This window comes from Sarcophilus harrisii, chromosome 1 (assembly GCF_902635505.1).
Source record: "Sarcophilus harrisii chromosome 1, mSarHar1.11, whole genome shotgun sequence".
In the NCBI taxonomy this organism is placed as follows: Eukaryota; Metazoa; Chordata; class Mammalia; order Dasyuromorphia; family Dasyuridae; genus Sarcophilus; species Sarcophilus harrisii.
The window spans coordinates 334,179,481-334,202,229 of NC_045426.1; the positions used below are offsets into that span (position 1 = coordinate 334,179,481).

The following is a 22,749-nucleotide window of genomic DNA, read 5'->3' on the forward strand; positions in this document are numbered from 1 at the left end:
ATCATAGCTTTGCTGCTTATTAGTCGATAAACTTTGGAATTTTCTTCTTTATCCCTCACTGTCATCATTTTAAATAATCACCGCTATGCAGATGATTCTCCCAAAATTTATCTCTCTGTCCCCCTAACCCTAGTATCACATCAATATTATCTTTATCTGAATGCCCCATTATTGTCTTAAATTCAACTCAATCAAAGTGGAACTCATTATATTTTCCCCCAATTCACCCTTTATTTAAACTTCTCTATGTTGAAGGCACTACTTTTCTTACCATTACCCAATTCACAACATTTTCCTTATCACCATCCCTATCACATTCATTCAATTTCCAAGATTTCTGGATTCTAATGCCACAATATTGTTCACAACTATCCCTATTTCCCTATTCACATGGTCACTGATTGGTTCAGATCTCACCTGGACTATTATAATAGACTTTTAATTCACATCTCTGCTAGTCCTTCATATCCTGGCTTCAACCCATCTTCAGAGATTTAGTTACACTATTCTTCTTCACATATTTTTTGTTCTATTCAAATTTGTCTACAAATTTAAACTTATCTACTAACTTCATGTCCCTGGAATAGACTTTCATCCAAGAGTGGACTACATTCTTACCTAACCTCTGCTTTTTAGAATCCATGGATTCCTCCAAGGCTCAGCTCAAGTGCTACTTTCTCCACAAAACCTTTCCTGATCTATCCAGTCTTTACTTCTTAAAAATGTATCTATGCCCCTATGTCATCCTAGGAAAATGGAAGCTTCTTAAAGAAAGGGATTATTTAATTTTTGCCTTTTTTATCCACAATAGCTAACACATGATAATCACTTTGTGCTTATTGATTTGAATCTAATCAGTAATACAAGAAAGGTTGACTAAATGTTCTCTTAGATTCCCATCTACTTTTAGATCTTATGGATCCTTTGAAATATGTAAAAAAAAATATTGTGCTCTACAATTTATAGATTAAAAAAAAACACAAATTAAAAAAAAAACCCAAAACAAAAAAACAAACAACTTCTTCCCCAACAACTTAGACTCAGGATATTTTACAGCTTATTCATAGTGACATAGCTAGACCTGATTGGTCATGAACCCAGATATTTTTACTCTAAATTTATAAATAACCAAATAAATTTAGTCATTCTCCCACCATACTTGAATATTAACAAGTTAAGATTTTAAAAGGATTGCTCCAGGTGACTATTGTTACTAACTAGAACCTGGAGCTGAATTATACTAGGCACATAAAACCCATTTGAACTCAAGAAACTAGTTGATGACAGTAATAGTTTGTATTTCTATGTTGACAAAAATCTATCACCATCCTGTGATGTAGATAGAATATATATTAAGCTTACTTATTTGAAAAAAGAAAAACTGAGGCACAGAGAAATGTAATGATTTACTTCGGATCACACAGCTTATAAGAAGCATTAGGACCTCAGTCTCTTAGCTTCAAGCCCATTGCTTATTGTACACTACACTACCTTTCCCAATGCTTAGTTAGATTGTCTTGACAATGAAAACTTCCATAAGGTCAAAGTGAAAAACCTCTTTCATGAAGCTGAGAAAAGCCTCCCTATCTCAGCAAAATATTTGTTGCAGCCCTGATTCATTTCTGATTGGGTCATTAATCAAAGGTCAAGAATACCCCCAGACTTAATTTGTTGCTAGGCAGCCACAAAGTGATTTCAGCATTTCTTGAGTCAGTTTTGTTTATCTTTTATCACTTCCTGAGTAAGAACTTTCAGTTACCACCTGCTGTAGGAAAAAGTTCTTTGTCCTAAAAATGACCATTTTGAGAGAGGATCTATGCTTTGGTGGACAAGCCCAAATTCACACTAAATTTATACTTCTCAAAATTTTATAAATATTGCTCAGCATCTAGAAAGGTACTAGGATAAACAAGAAAGAACTTTGGTCCTGAAATTATGTGACCTAAATCTAATTTCTGGCTTGATGCTTATTAGCTATGTGTCCCTGAACAAGCTTCTCCAGATTTATCAGCTTCAGTTTTTTTCAATTATGATATGGAGATAATTTTGCTTGTTCTACTTGTTTCTGAGGGTTTTAGTGAAGGAAAAGTTGTGCAAATGTGAAATAATGCATATATATAATGTGTATGCACATATATATAATGTGTATGCATATATATATATATATATATATATATATATATATATATATACAGATACATACACATGGGTATTTAGGCATATAAAATTGTGTATCTTTCCCAGTTTTGAAGTTACTAAATTCCAATCCTGACTGCCCAACATCCCAAGAAATTTTCAGAAAATTTTCATGCTAAAATTGTTCTTGATTCACTTTATTGTTTGTAAATTAGTGCAGCAGAGCCTCTTTATAATCATGGGATAGGAGTTAACACTTATGAGCTAGGTTAAACCCTATTGCATTCCACCCCTTTGTCCATAGGGTTTTGTTTCAAGAACATCATTTGATCTGTGCTTTCAAAGCTACACAGTAATGAGACAAGTTATAACAAAAGGATGTGATTTGATTTACTGTAAGACCCTTTGAGGAAAAGGGTGTGCATCCTAAATGCACGATAGCTAGAATTCTTATTTTGAGTATCCCAGTCACCCAAAACCAACTTCCACCTAATTTTCTCAAGGAAAACATAAGATATGGATATTGATAATTGACAAAGGCTTACAACTATTTATTGCTTTGAACTCTCAAAGTACTTTAAATAATCATGCCATTTGAATCCTACCAAAACCCTGATAGTAAATACTCATCTTATTCCCATTTACAGATGAAGAAATTGAGAATAAGAGATAGTAAACAATTTTCTCAGAGTCACATGGTTGATGTCTTTTATTCTCAGAGGTGTCCAAAATGGCATCACTATGTTGGAATCAAGTTATGTTGTGCCTGGTTGTGACTGATCAGATCATTACAAGCTTGAAACTCTCTGCCACAGGTCTAGCACAAATAGTCCACATCAACATCTGGGGTAGACTCTAACTTTGTGCAGATTACTAATTAGGTCATGGTCATGTAGGCTTGTGAATTTTAGCACAAGAAGTTGCCTTTAAACCATAGATCACTTTATGTCCAAGCTAGAAAGACTATTAGAACATAGAGCATCCTTGCTAGAAGGGACCTCAGAAATTTGATCTAGTCCAATTCACTTATGCTAGAGATGAGGACATTGTGACTCAGATTTGGGGCAGTGGGAGTAATGTCTGTGTCTTATCTATTACTGCGTTCATGCCATTTAGCACTGCGCCTTACACATAGTCAGTACTTAATAAATGTGTGTTGAATTGAATTGAATTTGTTGAATTGAACAGCCCAAGGTCAGTTACACTAGGAAAATTTCATTGCTGCCAGTAAGCATATTTAATTCCTGTTCTTATAGCGTAGGCTGTGCTGTTCCCCTGAAGCAGAGCATTCTCAGAGATGATAAAGGAGTTTGAGGCAATTTGTTTTGTGACTTAAATACAAAAATGCACAAAGCCTCCCTCTCAAAGAAGAAGCAGAATTTTGGTGGCTCTAGATTAGCCCTAACATCGCTTGTGTTTCACAGAGTGAAATATATTTAAGAATAGTTATCACCAGTGGTCCAGTCCCATTAGAAAAGAAATATCATGCTTTAAAAACAAAAACAAACCTGTCTTTAGTGGTTGTGCATTGGGGCCACTTCAAAAATGATAGTGCCTGATAATGAGGTATTGTCCTTATGTAAGTATGGGGTTTCATACTGAACCGAGTTCTGCTATAGAGGAAGGAACTTTATGACATGATAATGATAAGAGCACTGGACTAGGAGACAGCAAATGAAGGTTCAAGTGCAGCCTTTGCCATTCATGTGCTAAATAACCTTGAACAAATTTCTTCCCCTCTGTGCACTTGTGTGTCCTCATCTTTAAAATGAAAGTGTTGAACCAAACGATCCCTAATGTTCCTTCAAGTGTGGACATTCAATATTCTGTATTTCAGCTCTGCTCTTCTATATTTCAAGGACCCTTCCTTTTATCTAGAACATTTATTTGTTCTATTTTTTTAAAGATCCTTCTACCATTGAGAGTAAGGGTGTTTTATTCCTTGGTTTGTATCTTCAGTGACTAATAGTGTCTGGCACATAGGATGTGCTTAATAAATGGCTTTTGCTAGTTTTATTGCTATTCTACATTCTATGATCTTAGTTGCAAATCAACCTCAAAGCTGTTGATGCAGAAATAGATTGGTGCTATTTATATAAATTTTACATATTTGGGGCCATATTCATCTGATGGTAAAATGTTTAAAGTTTTATCTAACTCTGGCTCCTGTGCTCCCTAATCTACTTGAGTTCCTTTTTTTGCCATTTTTTTGGGGGAAGGCCATTTCTTCTAAATCAGATTGATCTCGCCTAAACTAGATTTTACATAAATCCACTCAATTCTGATGACATTCATTCATTCTACAATATTTGTTGAGTAAATATGTAAAGTTCTTTACTGGGTACTAGAAAGTAGCAAAAATATGAATAACATGGACTTTCTCTTTATGAAACTTATTGTCTGGAAAAGGAAATAAAATTGATGTAGAAATATAAAGCAAAGTAGAATATGATGAGTATATCATAGGTATACAAAAGCATTATGGTAATTTAAAAGAATTTATTTGGAATATCATGGAAGACTTCATAGAGGAAGAAATATTGGAAATTATCCTTGAAGGATAAGTAAAAAGTCAACAGTTACTGATTAGTTAGGTGGAGAAAGCAGCAGGATAAAGAGAGAAAAGGGAAATTACTTAATATATGGCATTCCCTACCTTTGAAAGGAATTTGGACTTGGCTTGCTTTATTTTCTGGCTCTAAATTGCATGTGTATCTCATGCCTTTTCAACACATTGGCACCATGAAATCCAGTCTTTAAGAAGAGGATTACAACTAGGTATTTTAAGAGTATTTTGCTTTCATTCATGAATTCAGTTCTTATCCAAGACACACCATCCTTTTAGAGGACTCGAGATAGAAGCCACTTGGTTGATAGCTTCCAACCAGACTCCTGTTCTGTACCCCAACCTTAGGGTGGTCTGCCACCAACCCCAAATCTGCCACACCAGAATCTGACTCAGTCTGGAACTGTAGTGCTACACCCAGAGTTTGTGATATCTCTAGGCTTACAAACTGTCAGCTGAGCAGAGGCTCTGGAAAGCCAAGCAACTCGGGATGCAAATGGCTTTCGGCTCTAAGTAAACAGCATCATCAATTTCTGCAGATCAGAAAGGGGGGAAAAAGCCTTTGGGAGAAGAGGATCCAGCTGAACAGAATTTTACGTGCAGACTTCAGAATTGCCTAGTATTCTGCTGGCACGTGAGTGGGGGAGAATGGCTTTCCTGAAGGTGACACTGTCCGTATTCCAGCAGCTTGATTCTCAGTCGCAATGACTGAATTTAAGTGTCTGGAGGAGAATGTGACCAGATTATAGCACAGTAATCAAACTGTGGCATGGGAAATAATTTTTCAAGCCATTTTTTCCTGCCATCTGAAGGGAGGCTGAACAGAATTATTCCTTAGAGACCTGCAGTAGGCTTCTCTGTAATCAGGCTTGTAATGTAATCAAAATGTTTAGTAAGGCAGAGAGTATCTTCCCATGCAAGTCCAAAGGATGGTGATTTATGTAATACAGTCCAAGCTTCAATTCCCATTAAAGACTTTAATTTACCAATAACAGACATGGGCTGAGTTTTCTCTTCATAAAATTATACAATGGAAACAGTTCCTGTCTTCTCTTTTCTTTTCCTTTCTTCTCCTGTTCATTTCTCATGAACTATATGAAAGGTACTATGCTCGACTTTAGCAATACAAAAACAAAAATGAAGTTGTCCTTGTCTTCACTAAGGTTCTACTACAGGAATACAACAGCACAGTATAATGAACACTGGTTCTGAAGTCAGGAGGACCTGAGTTCAAAGCCTACCTCTCATGATTATTACCTGTGTGATTTTGGTCAAGTGATTAAATCTCCCTGTGCCCTAGTTTCTTCATCTTCAAAATGAGGTGGACTAGATCTAAGATCTTTTTCAGCTCTAGACCTAGGATTTTAGGTATGGTATGTGCCCAGGTAAATAAATGAAAAGTATCTTTGGCAAGATTGAAATAGGAAGCATGTTAACAACTAGGGAAAGTCAGAGGTGAACCTTTCAGAGACAGAGGTGAGAAGGAAGAACCTCCAGATGCAGGCAAAGGCAAAGAAGGTTGGAATGACATATACTGAGGATTGCCATATGGTAAAAAGAATACTAAGTGTGGAGTCCCTGGACCTGAATTTTCTCTCTGCCACTTATTACCTGTATGAGCTTATATAAGTCACTTAATTTTTCTGCATTTGTAAAGTGAGAGGGTTGTGCTGGCTTACCTCTAAGGTCCTTTCTCATATTATGTTCTGTCCAATGGTCCTATAAAAATAGAGAATGTGTGAAGGCAAATAATTTGAAATATCTGGAAAGATAAGTTTTATTCACACTATTTATGACTGTAAATGAAAAGCAGAGAAGTTTGTGTTTTATTCTATAGCTTTCCTGAACAGGAGAGTGATATGGGCAGGCTTGTGCTGACAGTTGTATGGAGAATGGGTTAGAGAGGGGAGGAAACTAAAAGTCTGGAGACCAATTAAAAGCTATTATAACATTCCAGGTGAGAGGTAATGAGGGCCTGGACTATAGTGATGTTATGAAGTTTCTAGCATGTTCATATTTTTTTGTGCACATGAACTATAGAACCTAACTTTTTGTAGTTGACTTTACTCATTCCCAGTTAGAGATGGCCTATGACTTTGGGGTCAGGGATTGTTTTTGTAATGTTGTAATGGCCACAGCAGTAGGACTGAGCCCAGGGTATAAAGGTTGGGGGAAGCAGAGAAGGTCAGATATCCTTACAAGCAGATGAAGCTGTCTGCCCTCTTTTTAAGCAGCTGTCAGAAATATTTCAACTCTGGGATTCTGTCTTATGTTTATAAAGCTGAACCAGATATGAACCCAATAAATAACCAATGAAGGAAGGCTGGATCTGCATTGTGAAGGGATATAGATACCAAAATAGAGAAGTTTGTGATTTATCTTGTAGGCAGTAGCAAGTTGTTGAAACCTCCTAAGGAGAGGAGTGATGACTCCTACTTAATCCATGACTACAATTTGTCCTGGATCATAAAAGAACCTGGTGATCCTGAGAAAAGAGCCTGCCTCCTCACATACACAGATCTCTCCCTCACAAGCTGAGACCTTAGTTATTTAACTGCTTCCTTAGTTTCCTTCTTAGCAAAAGGAAGAGAATAATAACAATTCTTCTTCCACCATAGGACTTAGATGTGATAAGGCATGTTAAGATGCTTTGAAAGTCAAACAGCTTTAAATATAAGAAATTATTATCATTATTATTGCTATTTGTGGAAGCTGGTGAGAGGCAATGTCTTTTTGGACAGGCAGCAAGAGTCTCCTTTTTCCTGCGTGGGTTGCTTACCTAATTCGTTCCTGGGCTATTAATGTTGAAAATAAGATTCTAGAGATGATTACAGTGCTGTTGCTAGTGTGTCACATGCTTCTACCCACCCACTAAGAGCCCTTCTAATCTGCTTTACAGAATCCACTAGTGGCTGCAATGGACCTTAGAAACCATTGAATCCAAATCCTTGATATTTTTTTTTACCAATAAGAAAACAGAAATTCAAAGAGTTGAAGTAAGTTGTACAGGGTCACACAGTAAGTGGCAGAACCTGAACATTTCCTGCTTAGTGCACTTTTCTGTATATTGCATTATATCTCTTAATATAAGAGGATCATACTGGCCTTGGACAATAGGTCTCTAGTTAGCCTATACTCATTGCAGAATGGATTTGCAGAATGATTTTCCTGAACCACTGTAAGAGATGAAGTCAAGAGCTGTGGCACAGTGAAACAACATAGCTTCTCTGTATTAGCAGAAACTCACTTCACCATGTAAACTAAGCATGAAGATACTTTTCCTCTATGTGTCCTTTTTATACAGTGTAATCCACACACATTCCCTGCCCTTTCCACTTCTTCCCCTAATAGCCTGACTCAGTATTCCCAATATAGCTTCTGTGTGAACTTCGTTCCAGATGAATTATCCTCCATTCTTCTTACTCTGGAGATTGAATTCTTAACACATGCTCACTCTACCAGATCCTCCCTAGGGAAAGTAGGTCATGAGCAGCAGCATTACATGGCAGCCAAAGGAGAACATGCCATTTTAAGTTGAGATGTAAAGTATATTGATCCTTTAAGGCCCTTTCCATATGCAGTTTAAAAAGGGAGTAATAAAAGCATGATTTCCAAAGAAATGATGGTGTTGCTGTCCAGGGTGCTAGTCAGACCACATTTGGGATATTGTGATTCCTGAGTGCCATATTTTGGGAGGAACATCAAAAAGTTGAATCACCCCCAGAAGAGTGCAGCCAGAAAGGTGAGGAGACACAGAACTATGTCAGACAAGTATTGGTTTATCAAACAGAGATACCTAGACTAGAGAAGATAAGACTTGGTGAAAGGGGTCATGTAGAGGCTACACACACACACACACACACACACACACACACACACAAATGTTTTAAGAACTGTGTTATAAGAGAGCTTAGAGTTTTCTTGGATTCAAGTGGGACAATGAGTAAAAGTTATAGAGAAGCAGAATTCAACTTGATATATGGAAAAAAACTCTTTAATGATTAGGAATATACCATAGTTGAATGGGCTATCTACAGAAGTAGTAAGCTCATCATTACTAGGACCCCTCAAATGAGGACTGGATAATCAATGAGGACTGATATAGATGGCATTCTTGTCTTAGTTCTGAATTGAGTTATATAACCTCTTAGATCCCTTCCAACTATAAATCTTTTTTTTTTAATTTAATAGCCTTTTATTTACAGGATATATGCATGGGTAACTTTACAGCATTAACAATTGCCAAACCTCTTGTTCCAATTTTTCACCTCTTACCCCCCACCCCCTCTCCAGATGGCAGGATGACCAATAGATGTTAAGTACATTAAAATATAAATTAGATACACAATAAATATACATGACCAAAACGTTATTTTGCTGTACAAAAATAATCAGACTCTGAAATATTGTACAATTAGCTTGTGAAGGAAATCAAAAATGCATGTAGGCATAAATATAGGGATTGGGAATTCAATGTAATGTTTTTAGTCATCTCCCAGAGTTCTTTCTCTGGGGTATAGCTAATTCAGTTCATTACTGCTCCATTGGAAATGATTTGGTTGATCTCCTTGCTGAGGATGGCCAGGTCCATCAGAACTGGTCATCATATAGTATTGTTGTTGAAGTATATAATGATCTCCTGGTCCTGCTCATTTCACTCAGCATCAGTTCGTGTAAGTCTCTCCAGGCCTTTCTGAAATCATCCTGTTGGTCATTTCTTACAGAACAGTAATATTCCATAATTTTCATATACCACAATTTATTCAGCCATTCTCCAACTGATGGACATCCATTCAGTTTCCAGTTTCTAGCCACTACAAAAAGGGCTGCCACAAACATTCGTGCACATACAGGTCCCTTTCCCTTCTTTATAATCTCTTTGGGATATAATCCCAGTAGTAACACTGCTGGATCAAAGGGTATGCACAGTTTGATAACTTTTTGAGCATAGTTCCAAACTACTCTCCAAAATGGTTGGATTCGTTCACAACTCCACCAACAATGAATCAATGTCCCAGTTTTCCCACATCCCCTCCAACAATCATCATTATTTTTTCCTGTCATCTTAGCCAATCTGACAGGTGTGTAGTGGTATCTTAGAGTTGTCTTAATTTGCATTTCTCTGATTAATAATGACTTGGAGCATCTTTTCATATGACTAGAAATAGTTTCAATTTCTTCATCTGAGAATTGTCTGTTCATATCCTTTGACCATTTTTCAATTGGAGAATGGCTTGATTTTTTATAAATTAGAGTTAATTCTCTATATATTTTGGAAATGAGGCCTTTATGAACCTTTGACTGTAAAAATATTTTCCCAGTTTATTGCTTCCCTTCTAATCTTGTCTGCATTAGTTTTGTTTGTACAAAAACTTTTCAGTTTGGTATAATCGAAATTTTCTATTTTGTGATCAGTAATGATCTCTAGTTCTTCTTTGGTCATAAAGACCTTCCCCTTCCACAGGTCTGAGAGGTAAACTATCCTGTGTTCCTCTAATTTATTAATAATTTCATTCTTTATGCCTAGGTCATGAACCCATTTTGACCTTATCTTGGTGTACGGTGTTAAGTGTGGATCAATGCCTAGTTTCTGCCATATTAGTTTCCAATTTTCCCAGCAATTTTTATCAAACAGTAAGTTCTTATCCCAAAAGCTGGGGTCTTTGGGTTTGTCAAAGACTAGGTTGCTATATTTGTTGACTGTTTTATCCCTTGAACCTAACCTATTCCACCGATCAACTAATGTATTCCTTAGCCAATACCAAATAGTTTTGGTAACTGCTGCTCTATAATATAATTTTAGATCTGGTACAGCTAAGCCACCTTCATCTGATTTTTTTTCATTAATTCCCTTGAAATTCTTGACCTTTTGTTTTTCCATATGAATTTTCCAACTATAAATCTATGAAAAAATAGTAACAACTGTACTTATGTTTCCTAACTAGCAGTGATCCATCCCAAATTTTTTTCTCAGTCTACAAAAGCACTAATTCTTGTTTTATAGACTTGAATCATAAGTGGCAGAATTATGGAAAGGATCTTAGAAATCACTTAATACAAAACTTTCATTGTAGAGATAAGGAAACTGAGGATTAGAACATTTTCCGGATTATAGATTAAAGATTGTGGCCTTTGCTTTGAGGTTAACTGTTATAGTAAATCTTAGAACTCTTTTGATGAAAGATATTCAACTCAATAATGAATGCAATGACATAAACAATACTGAAAATCAGTATACATAAGCTCATTTGAATGTGTACATGACACTCCATAACTTATAAAGTATTCTCTTTCCATCAACCCTGTGCTAAAAGGAAATGAGAACAACAAAATATTTATAGATATACACACATAATACAGAGTACTATGCAATTGAAGTGGAGAATGGAACAAACATTTATTAAGCTTCTATTATATAGTGACATTGTACTAAGTAGTTTACAATATTATCTTTGTTGATCTTCACAACAATCTTGTGAAATCTACATTTTACAATTAAGGAAACTGAAGCAAAAAAAAATGTTAAATAACATGTTCAGTCTCACACAGCTGGTAAATGCTTGAGGCCAGATTTGAACTCAGATCTTCCTGATTCCATATACTTACTCCATATTATCTCCACTGGATTATCTAATTACACTAAGGCAGCTTGATTGTAGCATAAATCTGTCAGAATAAAATTTCATTTTATCATGAATCTTAGACTCAAACCATTTCTAGCTTGGAGAAAAAGAAGTCTGAAATAGAATACTCCTCTACCGTTCAATATGAGTCTACACCAAGAAGATTTCAGGTAACCCTTTATGGACATCTCATAAAGGGAAAAAATGATCTAAAATAAAGTCTTGGGTAATATTCCAAAATTGAGCATTTAAGTTATTGACTCCCTCCTTCTCAGCTACTCCCCTCACCCCAGGAGTTAAAGAAAGGAATCTCTTCCCTACAATGTATATCTTAATCCTTTCTCAATGGATAATAGTGAAATCATTATATATTATATCATATAATATCATTATATTATATAAATAGTAAAATGAAAATCATTTCATATGGATGGATGAAGAACTATCATGTGACTTAGAGAAAAGATACTGTGTTTTAATACTCTACCTTTAACACAAGAGATTCTCCAACTTTCATCTATTCACCCAGTGAAAGAGGATTTTTTGCCTTTTGTTCTGACCTATCATTTACCTTTCTAAAGGAAAGGGCTTTAGAGAAAAAATATTGTTCCTTAATATTTTCAATTTGACTAAAAAGGAGATTTTTAATATGCGCCCACACAGTACAGCACTGCAAATGTTATAGTCCCAAGTTTACAGATTTGAGGCTTAGAGTAAAAAGAGAGAGAGAGAGAGAGAGAGAGAGAGAGAGATATTTAAACAAGCAGGTAGGTAGTTAAGTAGGAAGAACACTAAGAACACTGAATGTGGGTTCAAGAAGGCTTAAGTTCAGATCTAGCCTCAGACAAATCACTTAGTCTCTTCTTGTCTAAATTTCTTTTTCTATAAAATGAGATATTAATATCACCCAGGGTTGTTGTAAGAATAGTGAGAGAAGGTTTTCATGGTACTTTGCAAATCTACATAGCTCTGTAAATGCTAGCTTAATTTTGTCACTGTTATCATTGTCATTATTATTATCTAAGGTCATAAAATGAGGCAGAGCTAGCCCTCAAACATACATAAGATCTTCTGTCTCTCAGTCCTGCCTTCTTTTCATGATAAAATCCTGCTTCTTTTTTGTATTTTAATGAACTTTTTAATCAAACATAAATGAACAGAGCTTTTTTCCTCTCTGAAATTGGATTTTTAGTTATTTTTGAATCACAGAGAGACATCACCTCCTTCCCTAATTGTTCTAATCCACTCTTTTAGTAAGGGCTGTTTTCTCTCCCATTCCTACATAAAAGAGACAACAAATTGTAGTATGTGGATTTGGATTTCAAATCAGGAAGCCTGGATTTTAATTTATCTTTTTAACTATCTTACTGGGTGACCTTCAGTAAATCAAAGAGAATAGTATATGAGAGATTGGAGTGATCTTTCCAACCTCAAATTTTCTTATATATTTTCTCAGGATCTCTACTTTGTCTGTACATATTCTACCCTATATCATACTGATTTGTTTTTGTCAAAATGTCCCCAAAGGATTCTAAGCTCCTTGAGGATAACAACAATAATAGCATCTAGCCTTTATATGATACCTTAAAATTTGAAAAGCACTCTACAAATGTTATCTCATTTCATCTCATACTCTCATTTTATACATGAGGAAACTGAGACTGAGAGAGGTTAAATGAATTGCCTACAGTCACAACTCTATTAATTGTCTCATTCTCTGGATTTCCTATTAGCATTTTAAAGATTTTGCTACTTTCTACATTATAGTTTTTTGTCTGTTACACTTTTTCTGTAATGCAGTGTTTTGCTTATAGTTGATGTTTTATAAAATAATTGTTCATTTGAATTGGAAGGAATTTTAAAACACAAAGTATGAAATGGCAGGGATTTCAGAGATTATAGAATCCAAAGGCCTCCAAGCTCCAGAGCAGTGACTTGTCTTGCCTAGTGTTGTATAGCATGCTATAGGCAGAATCAAGACTTGAACCCAGGTCTTCTAACAAAATTTAACAGTTTATCTGGTATTTTAAGCTTTTCAAGAAATGTTATATATTACCTCTTTTGATTCTCATAGCAACCTAATGAAAAGAGAGTCAGTGTGTAGAAGGGTTATAGCAATAGTCTTAGAATCAGGAAGATTTGAGTTCAAAATCATGGCTCTGGCAAGTCATCTAAATTCTCTTTGTCTCAGTTTCCCTATATATAAAATGAAGAGGTTGTGATGAGGGCAGGGTACCAAAGAAGAGGTATGGCAGGAATGGGTGAGAGTTTCCTTGTTCTCCAAGGTGCGAGTTCACAGCAAAGGAAATTCAGTAACTCAAAGTCTGTGATAAAAAAGGTTTTTATTGTTAAAGAGACACCAAGAGAAGGACTTCCTTGGTGGGCAATATCATTCTCAAGAGAAAAGTGATTTTGCAAAGAGACATTTTCTGAAGACCTGTTTTATACAGGAATCTAAGAATATGCAAGATCATTTGAGTTTGTATATGAAAGGAGACATTTTTGGAAGACTCATTTTCCTGTCTCCAGAGGATGTAAGATCATTTGAGTTTGTATAACTTTTTGTTGGTGATTTTACATAACTTTACAAGGTTGTCTCAAGTAGTTTTACTCTCATCAGTTGGACTCAGATTTTAAGGTCTTTTCCAGCTTTTAATTTAAATTATGTTAAATTGCATCATGGGTATTTTTATCCCTATTTGAATCATGAGAAAAATGAAGTTTAGTAAGATGAAATGACTAGTCCAAGATCACACAACTATTACATCATTAGGTACTCAAACTTTAGATACAAATCCATTATTCTTTGCATTATATCATGCTGAGTATCAAGAGCTATGCTCATGTACTTGACATAGTCCATAATAGAAGAGAGGTAAAAAAATGGAGATGTAAAAGATGAGCTCTTATACTTGTAAAATGTGTCCTCTGTCATTGAACAAAATCCTCTAACCTCTAGATCCTCACAGTTGGAAGGTGATTCAGCTATGGAGACATAGCTATTGACCTTGACTTGAATAGGAGCCATCTATTTCAAATATTCTTGAACTGTGGGTTACAATTCCATGCAAACTTGTGTAATTGAATGTGGGAATGTGAAAAATTTGACAATACTAAAGGTTTTTAATGCAGTGACTAAAAATTAATTCAGCATGAAATACATAACGAATCCTAGGTGTTTCTGACAGTGCTTGCCCATGCTGCATCCCACATAACCTTGGTTCTGAACATACAACATGCGCACTTTGCTCTGCAAATAAACAAACGTCAGAAAGACATTGGCTCAGATTCAAGACTGGGTCATACAAAAATTTCTTGGCTAAAAAGGGGCTACAAATGGAAAAAGTTTAAGAAGCCCTAAGCTATATAAGACTCTAATAAGTAGCCATCCTTTAGATCTCTCTAACTTTGAACCTTACATCAAACCAAAATCTGCCATTAAGTAACTCCTACTTAATTTTCCTGATCTCAACTTTGGGACCCAGAAAAAAAGTCTTATCAGTCTTTCACATACTTGAACATAGCAGCCATGTTCCACCTAAGGGGCCTGAGATTGGGAGTGATTGTTTTTTTCAGGCTAAATATTTTTTGCTTCTTCAAATTATCGTCATGAAGTACAATCTTGGGTCTCCCAAACTTCAAAGCATCCCTCCTTTGTGTGCATTCCAGTTTGTCAAAAGCCTTGTGAGAATATGGCACTGAGAATAATAGATAGCTTTTATGTAGTGTTTCAGTGCTTGCAAAAAACTTCACAAATATTGTCTTTTTTTATTCTCCAAACAGTCTTGTAGAACTACATATGTCTTCCATATTCTAGATGTGGTCTAAGTGGCATATATTCTGTGATATGTTTCCTCTCTGGTTCTAGATATTGTGCATTTATTAATGAATCTCTTATTTTTTGTTGTATATATGTACATAAGATAGATTTTCAGATCCAACATTTATTGATAACAAATCACATAAAGAAATTGTTTGTCTCTTTTTTGTTTGATATTTTTATTTTCCCCGTTATACATAAAACAATTTTTGTATTTGCTTTTTAAAATTTTGAATTTCAGATTCTCTCCCAGCTTTCCCATCCTCACTCCGCCATTAAGAAAGCACATATGAAGTTATACAAAACATTTCCATAAGTCATGTTGTGAAAGAAAATATAGATTCCCCCCTCAAAAAAATTAAGAAAAAAAAGTTTGAAAATCTTGTTTCAGTCTATATTCAGACACAATCAATTCTTTCTCTGGGTATGAATAGCATTTTCATCCTAAATCCTTTGAGGTAATCATCGACCATTGAATTGCTGAGAATAGCAGTCATTCAAAGCTGATCATCCCACAACATTACTATCACTTGTATACAGTACATTTCACTTTGCTGGAATCCATGGAGGACTTTCCAGGTTTTTCTAATAGCTTCCTGCTCATCATTCCCATAAAACAATAATATTCCATCAAAATCACATACCACAGTTTATTCTGCCATTCCCCAGTTGATGAGTATCCCTTTAATTTCTGATTCTTTGCTTTTAGAAGAAAGTTGCTATAAATATTTTTATACATAAAGGTCCTTTTCCTTTTTGCTTAAATCTCTTTTAGGATTCATGCCTAGTAATGATATTGTTAGGTCAGAGGATATGCATGATTTTATAACCCTTTGGGCATAGTTCATATCTTTTTATCATTTATTAAACTGGGGAATAGGTCTTTTTATTAAATAAATGTGACTCAGTTGCCTATGCATGTGAGAAGTGAAGCCTTCATCAGAGAAACCTGCTTCAAACTTATTTTCCCAATTATTCTTGCTAACTGTATTTTCTCTCTATTTAAAGCTATTTTAGGACAATTCTTTGGTATGCATATAATTTTACCATTTATTAAAGATGAAAGCAAATTTGCATATTAATAAGGATACGCCTGTTTATTTTTACTTAAAGAATTAAATCTTAGCAGATTCCTCTGGTACCTTTTGCTGTTGTCAGATTTTTCATAATCCCTGCATTCAGTAATGCGACCTCATATAGGGTCATGACCCACAGTTTAAGAAGCTCTGGCATAAAAGATCTTTTCTATGAACTCTTAGAAACTTACTTTCCCCAAATGAAATGGCCACTTTCCTCCCAAATTTTCCATAAATTGTACTTTTGCAGTGAGATTCACCTTGTGAGGCAGAATCAGATTCAGGGAAAAAAAATCTAATGTAAAACCTTTTGAACTAGACTGTACTAAGTCTTATCTTAACCTTTCTGTGACTGATTTTCTTTATCAAACATCTAATCTATAAATAGTTTTATCTATAAAAAGTAATAATACCTAGCCTGCCTCATCTGTCTTATTGACTTGTGAAGAACAGTAAGTGCATTATAATTTTAGAGCATTATATAAATGTGATGTAATATTTTTAGTTATTTGACAGTATTTATTAAATATCTACTGATCAGCCTTACTCTGTTCAAGGTACTGATGGGACAAAAGAATTAAAAAATAACAAATCTCCAATGAGTCTATAGCTTTTTTGCAAAATGTTATGTAAAATAATAGAGAAAGAAAAACTTAAGGCATGGGAATTTAATGGCGAGGATTAGAACACTTGGGAGAGCCATTTATAAAAGTCAAAATAAGCAATATTGATGAGTTTGTGTTCAATGGTTTCATACCTTTTAAAGAAAAGAAAAAACTCTAAATTAATTCTGGCAACTGAAGCTGATTAATTTAACTTAAAAGGTTACTGAACAAGTTTAAGTAGTTGTATTGATATTCATTATTAAATTTTCAATAAAACATTTAGTAGAAAACATTTAAAACATTAACAAGAAGGTATAAACCAAAATGTTTAAACTGTAACATAAAATAGAAATAGAATTCATTACTTTGGAAATCAAAGACTGTATAGAATGTTAGAATTGGAGATGACTTCAACTGCACTAGATTCAACTTCATTTTTGCTGATGAGCACAGGCCCAGAGAAATTGAGACTTGCTCAGAGTTATATATCTAGTGAGTGACCAAGCCAGAATTAGAATGCAGGTGATTCTATTAACAAGTTATATTTCTCCTCTGTATTGTACTACCTTCTAACCTCAGTGCTCATCTGAAATGGCTGAAAAGATTATCGGATGATCCCTTAATTGCTAAATCTATTAATGGTATTTCCTTAATTCTCATCCTTTTTTAACTCTCTGTAGTCGTTGACATCATTGACTAATCTCTCCTTCTGGATGCTTTCTCTTTTCATAACATTCTTTCCTCCTAAGACCTTAACTTTAAAAGATCAAGTTCTTCACTAAGGTATCTGATGCTTTCTTCAATCATCCTGATTCTTGTCACTAGGTCCAGATGACTCTAGAGAAAGTGAGGATGGTGACTTTGCACCGCCTTCCCTCACTTGTATCCAATTCACTTGCAAGTCATATGTCCCTTTCCTTATGTCATAGTCTTCTTCAAGAAAAGAAGACATCAGCAACCAGTGAGTTATAGTACCTGTCCCACTGGGAAGAGACCCAACTGGTGAGCTTTAGTTGGACACGGAAACTCCTCCCCTTCTTCTCTCCCTCCTTTGTCCACATAGGGTATCATACCCTTGCCCAAAGAAAAGTTAAGTTGATCATTGAAATCTCTCCAGATAGCTTGAGACATACAGACTTCATTTCTTTCTTAAGAATCTTGCCTTTTAGCCTTTTTCATAGTGACCAGAAACTGCAAACTGAGTGGATGCTCATCAGTTAGAGAATGGCTGAATAAATTGTGGTATATGAATGTTATGGAATATTATTGTTCTGTAAGAAATGACCAGCAGGAGGATTTCAGAAAGACCTGGAAAGATTTACATGAACTGATGCTGAGTGAAGTGAGCAGAACCAGGAGAAAATTATACACAGCAACAACAATACTATATGATGATCAATTCTGATGGACATGGCTCTTTCTAACAATGAGATGTTTGAGACCAGTTCCAATGATCTTGTGATGAAGAGAGCCTTCTACACCCAGAGAGAACTGTGGGAACTGAGTGTGAATCACAATATAACATTCTCATTTTTGCTGTTGTTTGCATTTTTTCTTACTCATTTTCTTTCCTTTTTGATCTGATTTTTCTTGTTCAGCAAGAGATTTGTATAAGTTTACACATATTGTATTTAACATATATTTTAACATGTCTAACATAAATTGGATTGCTTGCCATCTAGAGTAGGGGGATGGGGAGAAAGAAGGAAAAATCTGAAACAAGCTATGCAAGGGTGAATGTTGTCAAATTATTTGTGCATATGCTTTGAAAATAAAAAGCTTTAAGATTTTTTTAAAAAAAGACTCTTCCCTTAAACCCAAATCACTCTGGCTCTCATTGCTTGTCCAACAATAAGTCCCAGTCCAAATCTTACTTGATCTTTGTTTTTGTCCTGATGGTTCAGAGTGAGTGTAATTAGTGATTGTTTCTGTTTTGACCAGAAACACTGAGCATCTTTACTTCCCAGATTAATTTTTTTTGACTAGCTAAAAGAGGCTATTTTTTCTCATTTCTTACCTAGCCTTATTCACTGAATGGGAATTGCTCAATCAAACTGAAACCTGGGAAAGACTTTAGCTTAAAAAAGGTCAAGGTCTCCTAATGCATCCAGTGCTATCTCCAATCATCCTGATCCATATTTGGTCACTGGACCCAGGTGGCTCTGGAAGATAGAGTGAGGCTGATGACTTTGTACAAACCTACCTCACTTACATCCAATTCACTTGCAAATCATGGCATCATCTTCCTGATGACATGATCTTCAAGAAGAAGAACAAGTAATAACCTTTTTGACCATTATTTCTCCATCTTTGTTTATAATTCATATCACACCTACTTGTGGAGTTTTTGAAGCCTCTGTCCTGAATTCTCTTCTCATTCCTCTTTAAACATTTTCATTTGATGACCTCATCAATTCCTATGGTTTAACTGGAGTGTTGCTGGAACCAGCTCAAATCAACTTGAGATAGCCAATTCAGTTGTCCAATTTTTAAAATAATTTTTATTTTTTATTTTCAACATATATGCAGATAGTTTTTAACATTCACCCTTGCAAAACCTTGTGCTCCAAATTTTTTCTCCCTCCCTTCCTCTCATTCCCCTCCCCTAGACAGCAAGTAGTCCAATATATGTTAAAGATGTACAATTCTTCTATACATTTTCCCACAATTATCATTCTGCACAAGAAAAATCAGATCAAAAAGGAAAAAATGAGAAAGAAGACAAAAAGCAATCAAACAACAACAACAAAGCTGAAAATACTATGTTGTGATTCACAGTAAGTCCCCATGGTCCTCTCTCAGGATGCAGATCATAAGTCTATTGGAATTGCCCTGAATCCCCTTATTGTTGAAAAGAGCCAAATCCATCAGAATTGATCATTGAATATTCTTCTTGTTGCTATGTACAATGATCTTTTTGGTTCTGCTCATTTCACTTAGCATCAGTTCGTATAAGTATCTCCAGGTCTCTCTAAAATCATCCTACTGACTGTTTCTTATAGAACAATAATATTCCATAACACTCATATTCCATATCTTACTCAGCCATGTTCCAACTGATAGGCATTCATCTAATTTTCAAAGTGAACATTTTCATCTCAGAAATCAACAAATGCAACTATTCATGTTTTGTTGATTGTTTAGATTTTCTAAATTGGTAAAAAATGTTAATAACAAAGATTAAACTTAACATTGTATCACTCCCACAGCACATACCTGGGTTTAACTATCATCTCTGTGCAGATGACTCTTGAATATACACAGTCCTTTTTTTCCACTTCCATTTCTATGTCACTTAAGTTCAGATTGAAAATTTGACCTAGATGTCTCATATGTATCTCAAACTCGTATATTTAAAACATAACTCATTTTTCTTTAAGATTCTCTCTTGTCTTAAATTTCCATCTTCCTTTTGAGATACCATCATTTTTCTTGGTCTTGTTTCTCCTCCTCCAGCTCCTGTCCCGCCAATTCTAGAGCCTTTCCTCTAAGTTTTTTCCAATTTGTACTATATGTATTACATGCATATGTGATGTATGTGCAGTTGTTTCCATATGAGGATAGGGACTAGCATATAGTTCTGAATTCTTAATAAATGCTTATTGACTTGATCTGACTTCCATCTCCCAGGTTCACAACTTTAGTATTATTTTGACCATTAAATCTCCCTCACCGCACCCCAAATCCAGTTAGTTGTTAAATCTTACTTTGTCTATCCTCCACAATATCTCCAATTCCTCCAGGGGTCCTCAAACTATGGCCGAGGGCCAGATGCAGCAGCTGAGGACATTTATCCCTTCACCCAGGGCTATGAAGTTTCTTTAAAGGCCCATAAAACAAAATTTTTGTTTTTACTATAGTCCGGCCCTCTAACCGTCTGAGGGACAGTGAACTGACCCCCTATTTAAAAAGTTTGAGGACCCCTGTTCCCTTTCTTAACATTCATATAGCCTCACTTCTGAGCTGTAATTCAGGTCCTCATTGCTTCTTGCCTAAACTATTGAAATGGTCTTCAACTTCGTATATTCCAATTATTCTCCCTACTTCATATTGATTTATACTTTAATCAGTCCTCCAAAAAGTTGCCCATGATTTTTCTACAGCATAGACCTGACTATGTGACTTCCAACCCTCCCCTCCCAACTCAGTAAACCCCAGTGGCTTCCTTTTTCATTTAAGGAGAATTTGCAATGTTTGGCATTCAAAGCTCTCCAAAACCCAAACTTTCTAGCTTTCTTGCACATTACTCCATTTCACTATGGTCTAGCCAAATTCACCTTCTCATTGTTTCTTTTGACAGCCTATCTTTTGTCTTTGTGCCATTGCACTTACTATATCTATCGTAGCTAAAATTTACTCTTTTCTCATGTTCACCTCCTAATTTCTCTCATGACTTGGCTCAAACACTGCCTGCTGCAGGAGAATTTTCCCTTTTTTTTTCCTAAATGCTAATAATTTCTATCTCTCTCCTATCTTCTCTCAGACTGTTTTGTATATTTTCCCTGTGGGTTTTTTTTTATGTTGCTATTCATATACATGTTGTCCCCTTCCTTCTTTGAAGAAAGGGACTTTTGCTTTTATCTTTGTATTGTTGGGATCTGTGATGGGACCTGACAGATATATTAGGTTCTTAATGAATATTTGCTGATTAAATATAATGTCTTAGTATGTTTTTTAAAAGGCATAGAATTACATAGAAACTATTAATTTCCATATTTTCACACTTGAAGGCCAGGAATACATTTTTGGTATCCTTGGTCCTTAGCTCTGTGACTGGCACAGAGTGGTAAGTGCTTGTTAAAGGCGATACTTAAAAATTCTCGTTGACTGACCGAGCGTGGAATATGAGCTTTGTTTGAATTCTTACTCAGAAATGGAATATGCCCCTAGAACATCTTGATTCATGGGTATCTGCATAATGGTTTGGGTTGAGATTTTCAGAATACCCAAGTGAAATCTTTTCTTCTATCAACAGCACTCATTTACTTTCTTCTTTTCTTGTGGCAGGTGCCATCTGCTCATTTTAAAAATAATTTTTAAAAGCAAGTGTTTTAGTTTTTCAAAGTGAGGCGAAGACAAGTGATATTTTTAGTCTTGTTTTCAACCAAATACCCAAAGAATTCTGGGCCAAGAGTCAGGAGACCAGGGTTGTAGTCTTCATTCTACTGCTGGCTTGTTGCACTGTGACCTTTTGACAAATCATTTATCCTTATGTGACCTGTGCTCTGTAAATAGGGGCAAAATATTTAGCTTCCTCCATTGCCTCTTTGTTATGTTAAGGGGATATATTAGATTTTGGAAGGCTAGGGCTGAAAGGGAGTCATCTGATCTACTCATCTTTTTTTCCACATGAGAAAATGGAGCCTTACTAAGATAATATTTTGCCTAAGATATACACAACCAGTTAATGTAAGGGTGAGAATTCAACTCTTAATCCTGTGCTCTTTTACCATATGTCACCTATGTTGTGACTAGAAAACTTCTTAAGACAAAGTATTACAAGAAAATGACTGTTTTATGTCTATCGTGGCAATTATCACACCTTGTAATTTTAGTTATTTTTGCATGCCTTAATTTCCCCTGCTAGAATGTAAGCTCCTTGAGGATGGTGACTTTCTCTTACTCATTTCTGTGTTCTCCCCAACTGTGCCTTAGATATTATGGGTGATCAGTACAAATTTTTTGAATGAATCAATGGATAGATGAATGAACATGAATATGTGTGAAGCATTGTTTTAATCTTTTTATGGGATGAAAAAGAAATAACATTTTAATTCCTATCCTTTGGCTTAATTGATTCAAATTGAGGAGATACTACAAATATAAAACATAAAAGCAATAATTAAAAACCTAAAAATGAACAATTTAATAAAGTGCAAACTACATGAGCTCTAAAGGGGCAGAGTAATAAAGTGATTTGGAT

General features: G+C 35.2%; 1 protein-coding gene across 2 annotated transcripts in view; it reads left to right on the forward strand.

The window, feature by feature from the left end:
* The window catches only part of PRKCB (protein kinase C beta), a 634,931-nt gene that overhangs the window by 438,685 nt on the left and 173,497 nt on the right, over positions 1–22,749 (forward strand). The window lies entirely within an intron of this gene.